We start from the raw sequence: 14,345 nt of genomic DNA on the forward strand, positions 1-14,345 counted from the left end.
ACTGATGTTAACAATATTGGTCTGTTATTTTGTGGGTCCACTCTCTTTCCCTTCTTATATACAGGAGTCACCTCCACTTTTTTCCAGTCACTTGGGGCTTTGTGCTGAGTGAGAGATTTGCGATAAATGCAAGCTTAGTAAGGGGTCAATGCTGTAGAGAACCGTTTGTAAAACTGAAAAACCAAATCAGGATTCCATCCGGACCTGATGACTAATCTGTTTTCAGCTCTTTCATGTGTTTCTTTATGCCACGGATGCCTATTACTATATCATCCATACAGGACTCTTTCTTAAATGCAGAATTTAAAACTTTGGGTTTTTTTAAGCTATCTTCAACCATCACACCAGACTGGTCAATAAGTGGCTTGACAGAATCTTTAGACCAGCTAAGTGATTTTACATAGGACCAGAATTTTCTCAGGTCATCAGGCAGAGTTTTTGCTAAGGTATGATGTTGGTAGTAGTTGTATGCTTCACACATACATCTTTTTACAGACACACAAATCTTTGCCTGTCATCATTTGCGTGTTCTCTTTTGAAATGAGAGAGCAACAGCTTTTGTTTCGTCAGCTTTTTCCGAATTTTGTTGTTAAATCATGGTGGGTCCTTTCATCCTGAATCCACTTACTAGACACATACATATCCAAATCAAGATTTACAATCCGTTTAAAATTTGCCCTTAATTCCTCTATGTCCATCATACTAGAACAAAACGATGACAATTCATTGTCTAAGTGAGATGCTAACTACTACTTAAGTAACCATAGTCACTATGATGACAACATGAGCACTAATCCCTGTCTATATACTGATGCCATTGATAAGTTCAGACCTCTTTATAACTACAAGATCTAAAATATTTCCACAATGTGTAGGCTGACGAGCTAACTGATCGAGATAGCTCTTAGAAAACATGTTCAAAAGTATTCTGTAAGACTGTCTGTCTGTATCCCCTGCAATGAATCCACTGATGTCCCAGTCCATAATCAGTAGGTTAAAGTCACTTCTAACTAGTGTCTCACAGTATTTATGCGCTACTGACCGTAGATTTTCTTCGAATCACTAAGCCTGTCACAGCGGAATCGGTGGTGGCCAGTAAAAACAACCAACAATTAACTGGATTTCAGCTAGACCTGTTATACACAACCAGATAACTTCACTGTCACACTGCAATTCAACCTCAATAGAGAGAAGACGACGATGATTTCGGTTGATGGGGTGCTCGATGTCATAGTCATCAGTGCCCTAATGAAAACTCAGCATGCAAATCCCATGGGTGGGGACGAAGGCTGTCACCACATGCAGAACAGTTTATAGTATATTACAGACTGCTGCCCTTTCCCACCAATTTAGGGATGAGGCCTGAGAGTTCACAAAATTTCATCACCCTTGTAACACTGGAACCAGTATCTACCAGGATGTTGGGCAGATCTCCAACGAGACTGAGGGCTGCCAGCCAGAAGAGGAAGTCTCGTGTTAAAGGGCTACGCCTGATGCACAATCTGTTAAGCAGATCTTCCTTCCAGCAGCAAGGCTGATGCGAAGTTTGCCATGCCTTTGTGGTTGATTTGAGTGACCGCAGTTTTTATCTGTCACCTGCAGCCAAACAATCTCCCACTGACGCATGATACATCTGTCAGAAAATGAGATGATGGCATGCAACAGCATGGAACATCGATGGACAGCACTGTCCCAACATGCTTTCTTGGAGGCTTTGTTGGTCAATTTGTTTCCTTGTATCCCGATGTGACCAGGTACACAGCAAAAGATCACCTCCATGCCACGATGTTGGAGTCGCTGTAAGGAGTCATGGATGAGCTGAATCAGCTGTTCTACTGAATACATTTGGTGAAGTGCTTGTAGTGAACCAAGCAAGTCACAACAGACAAGAAACCTTGTACGGTGATGTCTGTGAATCCTCTTCAGTGCCATCAGAATGCCATACAATTCAGCATCATAATTTGTAAATTGTTCTGGAAGATGCACCTTAAAAACACTACCAGGGAAAACAGCAGAACAACCAAGAGCATTTTCTTGCTGGGATCCATCTGTATAAACAATGATAAAACTGTGGTACATACTTAAAATAGATGAAAATAAAATCTGGAGTACAAGTTTTCTTGTACTGTGTCAAGCTTAAAACCACTTCGGGCCTCTGAAGATGCCAAAGTGGCAAAGCATTCCATCCCTGGCTGTGAATTTTCATACCTGAGAGATCCAGATCCTTGCGTCAGTCTGTAGCACATATACCAAATGGCTTGGTCGCATGGAGCCATTTCCTGAACAGTGGATTGGACCACAGACCTAAATGCCAACAACTGAGGAGATGCAGAGATTTTCAGAACCTGATGAGCCAAAAGGATACGTCACCGAATCCAGAGCGGCGGTTCACCAGCCTCTGCACATAGGCTTGAAAACGGGCTGGTCCAAAAGGCTCCAGTCAATATCCGATTGCCCTCATTCATGATGGACTGGATCTAACATCCTGAGATAGGAAGGACAGGTCGATCCGTAGACCACACTGCCATAATCTAAGAATGATCAAACAAATGTCTTATAAAACTGCAGGAGGCGGGACCTGTCAGCTCCCATGTTTTGCCAGTAAGACATTTCAAAATAGTCAATGACTGGAAGCCCTTTGTTTGTAGGTCTTTCAGGTGTGGGAGCCAAGTTAATTTCGAGTCAAATAATATACCCAAAAAGTGCACAATGTCTCAAAAACGTAAAATACAATCCCTCACTGTGAGCACTGGTTGGTTAAAACTCCGACAAGCATGGTTAAAACTGACACATGTAGTCTTCCCAGGTGAGAACTGAAAACCAGTTGTCTGGGCCCAGGTTTCCAGCCTCCTAATGGTCAGCTGTAGTTACCTTGTTGTCATCTTAAGATCAGAGGAAAAGTAGTAGATTGCAAAGTCATCCACAAACAAAGAGCATTGACAGGTCTCCTGACTGGGGAGGAAGTGTCATTGATAGTGATTGCAAACAATGTGACACTGAAACACTGCCCTGGGGCACCCAATTCTCTTGAACATAGCAGTCAGACATGGCATCACCAATGCGATAAAGGAAACACCGGTCCTCGAGGAAGGATTGGATCAGAAGCAGCAAGCATCCACTTAGTCCCCTTTCATGAAGTTGGCGAAGGATGTTGTACCTCCAAGTAGTGTCATATGCTTTTTCGAGGTCAAAAAACACACAAACCAAATGGTTTCGGCGTAAGGAGGACTCCTGTATTGCTGTTTCCAGTAGAATTAAGTTGTCAAGGGTTGAACATGATTATGATTATAATGATGATGATGATTATTATTATTATTATTATTTCTTTCTTGTCTCAGACGTTATGTCTGGTTAAAAATTATTATTATTATTATTTCTTTACTTTCTCAGACGTTAAGTCCGGTTAAAAATGGAAAGTGGCGCGAACCTTGATCAAGCGTCACTTCCTTTTAACTGTGTGGTATGTGTTATATTGCATTTAGGAACTTTCGGGTAATTGAACATGTATCAATAATTACAGATTTCTGTAGTTGTATATATAAGTTTGGATGTAGCTGTATTGCATTGATGTACTGGTGGATATTGTGTGGTATGACTCCTGTAGTTGATAGTATAATTGGTATAATGTCAACTTTATCCTGATGCCACATGTCCTTGACTTCCTCAGCCAGTTGGATGTATTTTTCAATTTTTTCTCCTGTTTTCTTTTGTATATTTGTTGTATTGGGTATGGATATTTCGATTAGTTGTGTTAATTTCTTCTTTTTATTGGTGAGTATGATGTCAGGTTTGTTATGTGGTGGTGTTTTATCTGTTATAATGGTTCTGTTCCAGTATAATTTGAATTCATCATTCTCCAGTACACTTTGTGGTGCATACTTGTATGTGGGAATGTGTTGTTTTATAAGTTTATGTTGTAAGGCAAGCTGTTGATGTATTATTTTTGCTACATTGTCATCTCTTCTGGGGTATTCTGTATTTGCTAGTATTGTACATCCGCTTGTGATGTGATCTACTGTTTCTATTTGTTGTTTGCAAAGTCTGCATTTATCTGTTGTGGTATTGGGATCTTTAATAATATGCTTGCTGTAATATCTGCTGTTTATTGTTTGATCCTGTATTGCAATCATGAATCCTTCCGTCTCACTGTATATATTGCCTTTTCTTAGCCACGTGTTGGATGCGTCTTCATAGATGTGTGGCTGTGTTAGATGATACGGGTGCTTGCCATGTAGTGTTTTCTTTTTCCAATTTACTTTCTTCGTGTCTGTTGATGTTATGTGATCTAAAGGGTTGTAGACGTGGTTATGAAATTGCAGTGGTGTAGCCGATGTATTTATATGAGTGATTGCTTTCTGTATTTTGCTAGTTTCTGCTCGTTCTAGAAAGAATTTTCTTAAATTGTCTACCTGTCCATAATGTAGGTTTTTTATGTCAATAAATCCCCTTCCTCCTTCCTTTCTGTTTAATGTGAATCTTTCTGTTGCTGAATGTATGTGATGTATTCTATATTTGTGGCATTGTGATCGTGTAAGTGTATTGAGTGCTTCTAGGTCTGTGTTACTCCATTTCACTACTCCAAATGAGTAGGTCAATATTGGTATAGCATAAGTATTTATAGCTTTTGTCTTGTTTCTTGCTGTCAATTCTGATTTCAGTATTTTTGTTAGTCTTTGTCTATATTTTTCTTTTAGTTCTTCTTTAATATTTGTATTATCTATTCCTATTTTTTGAGATATTTATAGGCATCTGTTTTTTCCATTTTTTCCATCGCTTCTATGCAGTCGCTGTGGTTATCCAATATGTAATCTTCTTGTTTAGTGTGTTTTCCCTTGACTATGCTATTTTTCTTACCTTTGTCTGTTCCAAAAGCCATATTTATATCATTGCTGAATACTTCTATTATCTTTAGTAATTGGTTGAGTTGTTGATTTGTTGCTGCCAGTAGTTTTAGATCATCCATGTATAGCAGATGTGTGATTTTGTGTGGGTATGTTCAAGTAATATTGTATCCATAATTTGTATTATTCAGCATGTTGGATAGTGGGTTCAGAGCAAGGCAGAACCAGAAAGGACTTAATAAGTCTCCTTGGTATATTCCACGCTTAATCTGTATTGGCTGTGATGTGATATTATTTGAATTTGTTTGGATATTAAGTGTGGTTTTCCAATTTTTCATTACTATGTTTAGGAACTGTATCAATTTAGGATCTACTTTGTATATTTCCATTATTTGTAGTAACCATGAGTGGGGTACACTATCAAAAGCTTTTTTGTAATCAATGTATGCATAGTGTAGCGACCTTTGTTTAGTTTTAGCTTGATATGTCACCTCTGCATCTATTATCAGTTGCTCTTTACATCCCCGTGCTCCTTTGCAACAGCCTTTTTGTTCTTCATTTATAATTTTGTTCTGTGTTGTATGTGTCATTAATATCTGTGTAATGACTGAAGTTAATATTTTGTATATTGTTGGTAGGCATATTATGGGGTGATATTTAGCTGGGTTTGCTGTGTCTGCTTGATCTTTAGGTTTCAGATAAGTTATTCCATGTGTAAGTGTATCAGGGAATGTGTATGGGTCTGCAATGTAACTGTTAAATAACTTAGTTAGATGTGAATGTGTTGAGGTGAATTTCTTTAGCCAGAAATTTGCTATTTTATCTTTTACAGGGGCTTTCCAATTGTGAGTAGAATTAATTGCTTGGGTGACTTCATGTTGCAAAATTATCACTTCAGGCATTTGTGGTATCATCTTGTATGTATCTGTTTCTGCTTGTATCCACCGTGCATGCCTGTTATGTTGTACCGGGTTTGACCATATGTTGCTCCAGAAGTGTTCCACGTCTGTTATGTTTGGTGGATTGTCTATTTTAATGTGTGCATTATCTATTGCCTGGTAAAATTTCTTTTGGTTTGTGTTGAATGTTTGGTTTTGTTTCCTTCTATTTTCACTTTTTTTGTATCTTCTAAGTCGTTTGGCTAATGCTTGTAATTTCTGCTTCTTTTCATCTAATTGCTCTATCACTTCTTGTTGTGAGATTTTACCTAACCTTTTTCGTTTTTTTTTTTCTGAGATTTCATTTCTTATAAATTGTGTTAGCTGTCCGATGTCTTTTCTCAGTTTTTCTATTCTGATCTGTAGCCTGTGTTGCCATGCTGGTTTTGTGGGTTTCTTCTGTGTGTTGGTGGGTTCTGATCTCTGCCTAGTGTGTATATTTAGTGTAGTGAGTGCTCCTATATAAACCAGTAGTTGTAACTCTTCCATAGTTGTGTTTTCATTTATTTTGTTGTGTATGATTGTGTTGATAGTTTTTATTGTTGTTTCGACTTGTGGGTTATTTGGCGGTCTATGCAAGAACGGTCTAATGTCTGTATTTGTGTCTTTGTATTCTATATATGCCAGCTGAAATTTTTCTTCTATATCTAACATGTGTGTCACTTCGTGTTCTATTTGTGCTTGTTCTGGCAGCTGTCTTAAGATTTAGTTTTCCTCTGACAGTTTAATTGATGCGTGTTGTTCTTTGTTTGTTTGCTCTGGGATGTTTGAGTCCATTACTGTATTTTCTTCATCTTCTGATTGCACATTATTTTGTTCCAGTATTTGTTGTACTTGTTGTTTGATGTTTTCTAATTCTGACTGGGGTATCCTGTTATTTTTGATTATTACACGGATCTGATCAGCTAGTCGTCGTTCTCTTAAAAATTTTAATTCTGGGTATCTGGTAATAAATGTTGTGTATATTTGTGATCTGTATCCAATTGTGTTGGTTCCTAGGTTTGTTGCTTGGTAATAACAGAACATGAGGTGTCGATTAACTTCATCTGACCATCTCATCCTCTGTCTTTGTTTTCCTTCTAGGGTGGTTGCAGGAAGCATATCCTGTAAAACACCTCTATTTGGATTTGAATCATTTTCCAGTTGGCTAGCAGTGTCGTTACCATTGTGGACGGGCATAGGGTTCAAGTGTCGTCCCCGACCATGACAGCGCTTGTCCGAGGCTTCTTTAGTTCTGTCCTGAACCAACGAATCACACTAAAGGGGGGTTAGCCCTATTAGTGGTTTGTTCTTTTCGTCGCCTTTTACGACTGGCAGAACATACCGGAGGCCTATTCTTTTCCCGGGCCTCCACGGGAATTATTATTATTATTATCTTTCCTTTCTCAGACCTTAGGTCTGGTTCGGAATGAAAGTGACGCGGACGTTGATCAAGCGTCACTTCCTTTTAACTGTACGGTATATGTTACATTGCGTTTAGGAACTTTCGGGTAATTGAACATGTATCAATAATTACGGCTTTCTGAAGTTGTATATATAAGTTTGGATGTAGCTGTATTGCACTGATGTACTGGTGGATATTGCGTGGTATGACTCCTGTAGTTGAAAGTATAATTGGTATAATGTCAACTTTATCCTGATGCCACATGTCCTTGACTTCCTCAGCCAGTTGGATGTATTTTTCAATTTTTTCTCCTGTTTTCTTCTGTATATTTGTTGTATTGGGTATGGATATTTCAATTAGTTGTGTTAATTTCTTCTTTTTATTGGTGAGTATGATGTCAGGTTTGTTATGTGGCGTTGTTTTATCTGTTATAATGGTTCTGTTCCAGTATAATTTGTATTCATCATTCTCCAGTACATTTTGTGGTGTATACTTGTATGTAGGAACGTGTTGTTTTAAAAGTTTATGTTGTAAGGCAAGCTGTTGATGTATTATTTTTGCGACGTTGTCATGTCTTCTGGGGTATTCTGTATTTGCTAGTATTGTACATCCGCTTGTGATGTGATCTACTGTTTCTATTTGTTGTTTGCAAAGTCTGCATTTATCTGTTGTGGTATTGGGATCTTTAATAATATGCTTGCTGTAATATCTAGTGTTTATTGTTTGATCCTGTATTTCAATCATGAATCCTTCCGTCTCACTGTATATATTGCCTCTTCTTAGCCATGTGTTGGATGCGTCTTGATCGATGTGTGGCTGTGTTAGATGATACGGGTGCTTGCCATGTAGTGTTTTCTTTTTCCAATTTACTTTCTTTGTATCTGTTGATGTTATGTGATCTAAAGGGTTGTAGAGGTGGTTATGAAATTGTAGTGGTGTAGCCGATGTATTTATGTGGGTGATTGCTATGTGTATTTTGCTAGTTTCTGCTCGTTCTAGAAAGAATTTTCTTAAATTGTCTACCTGTCCATAATGTAGGTTTTTTATGTCGATAAATCCCCTTCCTCCTTCCTTTCTGCTTAATGTGAATCTTTCTGTTGCTGAATGTATGTGATGTATTCTGTATTTGTGGCATTGTGATCGTGTAAGTGTATTGAGTGCTTCTAGGTCTGTGTTACTCCATTTCACTACTCCAAATGAGTAGGTCAATATTGGTATAGCATAGGTATTTATAGCTTTTGTCTTGTTTCTTGCTGTCAATTCTGTTTTCAGTATTTTTGTTAGTCTTTGTCTATATTTTTCTTTTAGCTCTTCCTTAATATTTCTATCATCTATTCCTATTTTTTGTCTGTATCCTAGATATTTATAGGCATCTGTTTTTTCCATCGCTTCTATGCAGTCGCTGTGGTTATCCAATATGTAATCTTCTTGTTTAGTGTGTTTTCCCTTGACTATGCTATTTTTCTTACATTTGTCTGTTCCAAAAGCCATATTTATATCATTGCTAAATACTTCTGTTATCTTTAGTAATTGGTTGAGTTGTTGATTTGTTGCTGCCAGTAGTTTTAGATCATCCATGTATAGCAAATGTGTGATTTTGTGTGGGTATGTTCCAGTAATATTGTAACCATAATTTGTATTATTTAGCATGTTGGATAGTGGGTTCAGAGCAAGGCAGAACCAGAAAGGACTTAATGAATCTCCTTGGTATATTCCACGCTTAATCTGTATTGGCTGTGTTGTGATATTATTTGAATTTGTTTGGATATTAAGTGTGGTTTTCCAATTTTTCATTACTATGTTTAGGAACTGTATCAATTTAGGATCTACTTTATATATTTCCAATATTTGTAGTAACCTTGAGTGGGGTACACTATCAAAAGCTTTTTTGTAATCAATGTATGCATAGTGTAGCGACCTTTGTTTAGTTTTAGCTTGATATGTCACCTCTGCATCTATTATCAGTTGCTCTTTACATCCTCGTGCTCCTTTGCAACAGCCTTTTTGTTCTTCATTTATAATTTTGTTCTGTGTTGTATGTGTCACTAGTTTCTGTTTAATGACTGAAGTTAATATTTTGTATAATGTTGGTAGGCATGTTATGGGGCGATATTTAGCTGGGTTCGCTGTGTCTGCTTGATCTTTAGGTTTCAGGTAAGTTATTCCATGTGTAAGTGTATCAGGGAATGTGTATGGGTCTGCAATGTAACTGTTAAATAATTTAGTTAGATGTGAATGTGTTGAGGTGAACTTCTTTAACCAGAAATTTGCTATTTTATCATTTCCAGGGGCTTTCCAATTGTGAGTAGAATTAATTGCTTGGGTGACTTCATGTTGCAAAATTGTCACTTCAGGCATTTGTGGTATCATCTTGTATGTGTCTGTTTCTGCTTGTATCCACCGTGCATGCCTGTTATGTTGTACCGGGTTTGACCATATGTTGCTCCAGAAGTGTTCCATGTCTGTTATGTTTGGTGGATTGTTTGTTTCAATGTGTGTGTTATCTATTGTCTGGTAAAATTTCTTTTGGTTTGTGTTGAATGTTTGGTTTTGTTTCCTTCTATTTTCACTTTTTTTGTATCTTCTGAGTCGTTTGGCGAATGCTTGTAATTTCTGCTTCTTTTCATCTAATTGCTCTATCACTTCTTGTTGTGAGATTTTACCTAACCTTTTTCGATTGTTTTTTTTCTGAGATTTCATTTCTTATAAATTGTGTTAGCTGTCCGATGTCTTTTCTCAGTTTTTCTATTCTGATCTGTAGCCTGTGTTGCCATGCTGGTTTTGTGGGTTTCTTCTGTGTGTTGGTGGGTTCTGATCTCTGCCTAGTGTGTATATTTAGTGTAGTGAGTGCTCCTATATAAACCAGTAGTTGTAACTCTTCCATAGTTGTGTTTTCATTTATTTTGTTGTGTATGATTGTGTTGATAGTTTTTATTGTTGTTTCGACTTGTGGGTTATTTGGTGGTCTATGCAAGAATGGTCTAATGTCTGTATTTGTGTCTTTGTATTCTATATATGTTAGCTGAAATTTTTCTTCTATATCTAATATCTGTGCCACTTTGTGTTCTATTTGTGCTTGTTCTGGTGGCTGCCTTAAGATTTCGTTTTCCTCTGATTGTTTAACTGGTGTGTGTTGTTCTTTGTTTGTTTGCTCTGGGATGTTTGAGTCCATTACTGTATTTTCTTCTTCTTCTGATTGCACATTATTTTGTTCCAGTATTTGTTGTACTTGTTGTTTGATGTTATCTAATTCTGACTGGGGTATCCTGTTATTTTTTATTATTACACGGATCTGATCAGCTAGTCGTTGTTCTGTTAAAAATTTTAATTCTGGGTATCTGGTAATAAATGTTGTGTATACTTGTGACCTGTATCCAGTTGTGTTGGTTCCTAGGTTTGTTGCTTGGTAATAACAGAACATGAGGTGTCGATTAACTTCATCTGACCATCTCATCCTCTGTCTTTGTTTTCCTTCTAGGGTGGTTGCAGGAAGCATATCCTGCAAAACACCTCTATTTGGATTTAAATCATTTTCCAGTTGGCTAGCAGTGTCGTTACCATTGTGGGCGGGTATAGGGTTCAAGCGTCGTCCCCGACCATGACGGCGCTTGTCCGAGGCTTCATTAGTTCTGTCCTGAACCAACTAATCACACTAAAAGGGGGGTTAGCCCTATTAGTGGTTTGTTCTTTTCGTCGCCTTTTACGACTGGCAGAACATACCGGAGGCCTATTCTTTTCCCGGGCCTCCACGGGAATTATTATTATTATTATTATTATTATTATTATTATTATTGGTTCGTGGGGCGCTGAACTGTGCGGTTATCAGCAACCATACAAATTCCCAACCTTGCTCAGTCCAATCTCGCCACTTTCATGAACGATGATGAAATGGTAAGGACAACATAGGCACCCAGTCATCTCGAGGCAGGTGAAAATCCCTGACTCTGCTGGGAATTGAACCCGGGACCCCATGCTCGGGAAGCGAGAATGCGACCATGAGACCACGAGCCGTGGACATGGGTGGAACAGTACCGCCTGAAACCGCACTGGGAGTGGCTCAGGTGACCTTGGGATTCGAGCAGCCAGACAAGGCGGCAGTTGACCATGTGTTCAAGAGTTTTACCCATGCAATTGGTAAGGGCGACACTCGGGTAACTGTTTGGGGCGTTATGATCCTTGCTTGGTTTCCAGAATGAAATAATATTACCTCCTTCCAAGTCATGGGGTACTGTCCATCAAACCAGATCTGATTGAAACAAGAGAGGAGTTGTCCTTTCACTTCAGGGCACAGATGATGAAGCATGGCATAATGGATCTCATCAGGTCCTGGAGCAGTGTATGTGGCTGCAGACAAAGCTGATTCCAGTTCCCACATGGAGAATGGAAGGTTTTAGACTTCCTTATTATGCGAGAAGAAATTGAACCTCCTCATCTCTGCAGTCCTATGGAACACCTGAAAAGCAGGAGCTTGTCTGGATGGCGTAGTAACAGTAAAGAAGTGTTCAGGTAAATCCTGAGCCATGTCTTCTGCTGTGTCCACCAAGACCCCATTACTTGACTAGGCTGTACGGGGGTGTGTACTACCCTTACCTGAAATCCGTCTTCTTGATTCCCAAACTTGCGCAGTAGAAATGAATTGGTTAATGGATGTCGTGAGTTCCCTTCAGGAAACCCTCTTCTGCTCTTTTATCATTCGCATCGCAAGTGCTCTTGCAGATCTGAAGGTATGAAGATTGTCTGTATTTGAATACCATTTGAAGTTCCACAGAACTGTTCGTCTGGCCCTGATTGCCAATTGACAGTAATCATTCCACCAAGGTACAGGCTGTCATCTAAGGTGGTTACTAGACCTGGGGATGGACTCTGTGGCAGCCCATTGTATGTCACAAGTGATATGGGCAGTCGTCTCCTGTGCACAATCCTTTGGTTCAAATATAGCCTGTTGACTGTACTGCAACCCATTTGCCCTTTGCATCATCAACCTGTGTGGTCTCCTGTCAGCCACCGTCCTAGTTGGCAGACAGGTCCACACTGGAAGTGGTCCCTAGAATGTAAATCTGGAGCCACTTTCCCACTAAACTTAGGCTGCAACAGCTGGGGAACAAAAACAAAGGTCAATGGCTGAAAAAGAAACCCTGAATCTTTGGAAAAATGTGTCATCTGAGCCGCATTCAGAAGGCAGACATTCTCAGAATGGACGATTCGCTCAATCATCCGACCCCTGGCACAAATTGTAGCCGAGCCCCACAGCACATTGTGTGCATTGAAGTCCCCCACAAGGAGGAATGGGTGTGGGGGTGCCCGAAAGAGTTCTGTCAGTGTGTCTGCATCCAAAGCATCATTAGGGGGAAGGTACAAAGAACATGCTGTGATATTAAAGGGTGTGAGAACTTTCACAACAATTGCTTGCATGGTTGTTGTAAGAGGGACAGGAGAGGAGTGGCATCTGTCATCAATGAAAACAGCCACTCCACGTTTAGCCCTGTCTCCAGTAGTATCATCCTTCCTGTATGCATGGTAGTCCCATAATGCAGGTGTGTCAGTGACATTAAGATGTGTTTCTTGTAAGCACATGCAGAACCATTTCTCCTAGGACCAATAGCTGCAATTCTTCCAAATGTGAGTGATAGCCATTCAAATTCCATTGCAACACAGAATTCCTTGTGGAAGCCATTAGTTTGAAATGACTGTCCTTGTCTTTCTCCCTCAGATGCGGTGATTTACTGGGAAGGTCAGGGGGAATGTTAGTTGGTTACTTGCTTTCCGGTTCCTCTGATTGGAAGTCCATATACTCAAGAGCATAGTCCCCATCAAAAAGGGAGAGAGCTTGCCGATCTGAAGGTTTAACTATCACTTAGAACTATTTTTCAAAGAATGTTTGTCTTTACTGATGGGAGGAGGTGGTTGCCAGGGTTGCGGGGATGGCTTAGCTAGTTTCTGATGTTGGGTAGTAGAATGTGCCTTAGGTGATAAGCCTATTGCTGATGGCTTCCAAACAACTTTAGTTTCGAGTGGAGTGTTTCCCCCACAGGTACATCGCAAGTGCTTGTGCTTGCACTTGAATCTGTGGCCCGAGTTTGTGTGGAGGAATCACATTTAGTGACTGGTGTCTTAAGGGCTGATGCAAAAGAAGTAGCAAAAACCAATGGTTGCACAGCTCCGAGAGCTTTTTCAGCTTCACCACAGAGTATACATCTTGTTACTTTCAACTCCTGAATTTTTCCTTTCCACGTTGTGAACCTCACACTTTCTGCTCCACACTGGGTGATGCCCGGAACAGTTTACTCATTTTGGAGGAAGGGTACAAGAATTGCCTGATTCATGAGCTAAGCCTCCACAATTGCCACATGTACCCTTCCCATTACATCTCACTGTGGTATGGCCAAATCTTTGACAGTTGTAGCATCGCATTGGGTTAGGAACAAACAGGCCAACCTTAAAAAGGATATAGCCTGCAAGATATGTTCAGTTAATTCTGGAATACTAAATGTTAGAATAAATGTTGCCGATTTTTCAAATCTCCCATTGACTCTCCTCATATAGTTCTGCACTTTCATGGTGCTCTTAGTTTTCCATTTCTCATGTAATTCCACAGGTTCCACCTCCATTATATTGGATCGGGTAACCACACCCTTACTACAGTTAAGGGTGTTATGCAACTCTGTCTCGACTGGGTAGTCACCTAAGACCTCACATCCTGGAAGCTTAGATATTTGGTTTGAATCAGCAGTTTCAACTAGAAGTGTTCCATTATGAAGTTGTTTGACACTTTTTAGAGACCCAGCAATACTTTCCAATGCCTTGTGAATATAGAAAGGGGAGATCTTCTCAAAGGTTCCCCCTGTTCATTTGATTACAATGGAAGTGTTATGGCACACTGTCACTACGATTCTGAGGCTTCTTTTCAGGAGGACTGACCAATTGAGCTCCCTTTGAGGAGTGGGTGTAGGTACTACCTGATGGTACATCTGTCCCACCAGAACTAGTAGTTTCATGAGAGCATTCCATAAGGATTCCAAGAGATGCTAGGGAAACAACCTTCATGCCTGAGCAAGCCCTATACAACTGGGGGCAGCAGGTGCCCCAGAGGTTGCCTGCTAGATACTGTTTTACCTCAACAGCCACTCACCTCATCAGCACTTAGCACACCTTGAGGTAAAGGTTTTTTTTCCCCCCTGTTCT

The 14,345-nt window shown here is 39.6% G+C and overlaps 1 protein-coding gene across 2 annotated transcripts in view; it reads right to left on the reverse strand.

Moving 5' to 3' along the window:
- LOC124787703 (phospholipid-transporting ATPase ABCA1-like) overlaps positions 1-14,345 on the reverse strand; it is a 446,510-nt gene that overhangs the window by 353,511 nt on the left and 78,654 nt on the right. The window lies entirely within an intron of this gene.

This window comes from Schistocerca piceifrons, chromosome 3 (genome assembly GCF_021461385.2).
Source record: "Schistocerca piceifrons isolate TAMUIC-IGC-003096 chromosome 3, iqSchPice1.1, whole genome shotgun sequence".
Lineage (NCBI taxonomy): Eukaryota > Metazoa > Arthropoda > Insecta > Orthoptera > Acrididae > Schistocerca > Schistocerca piceifrons.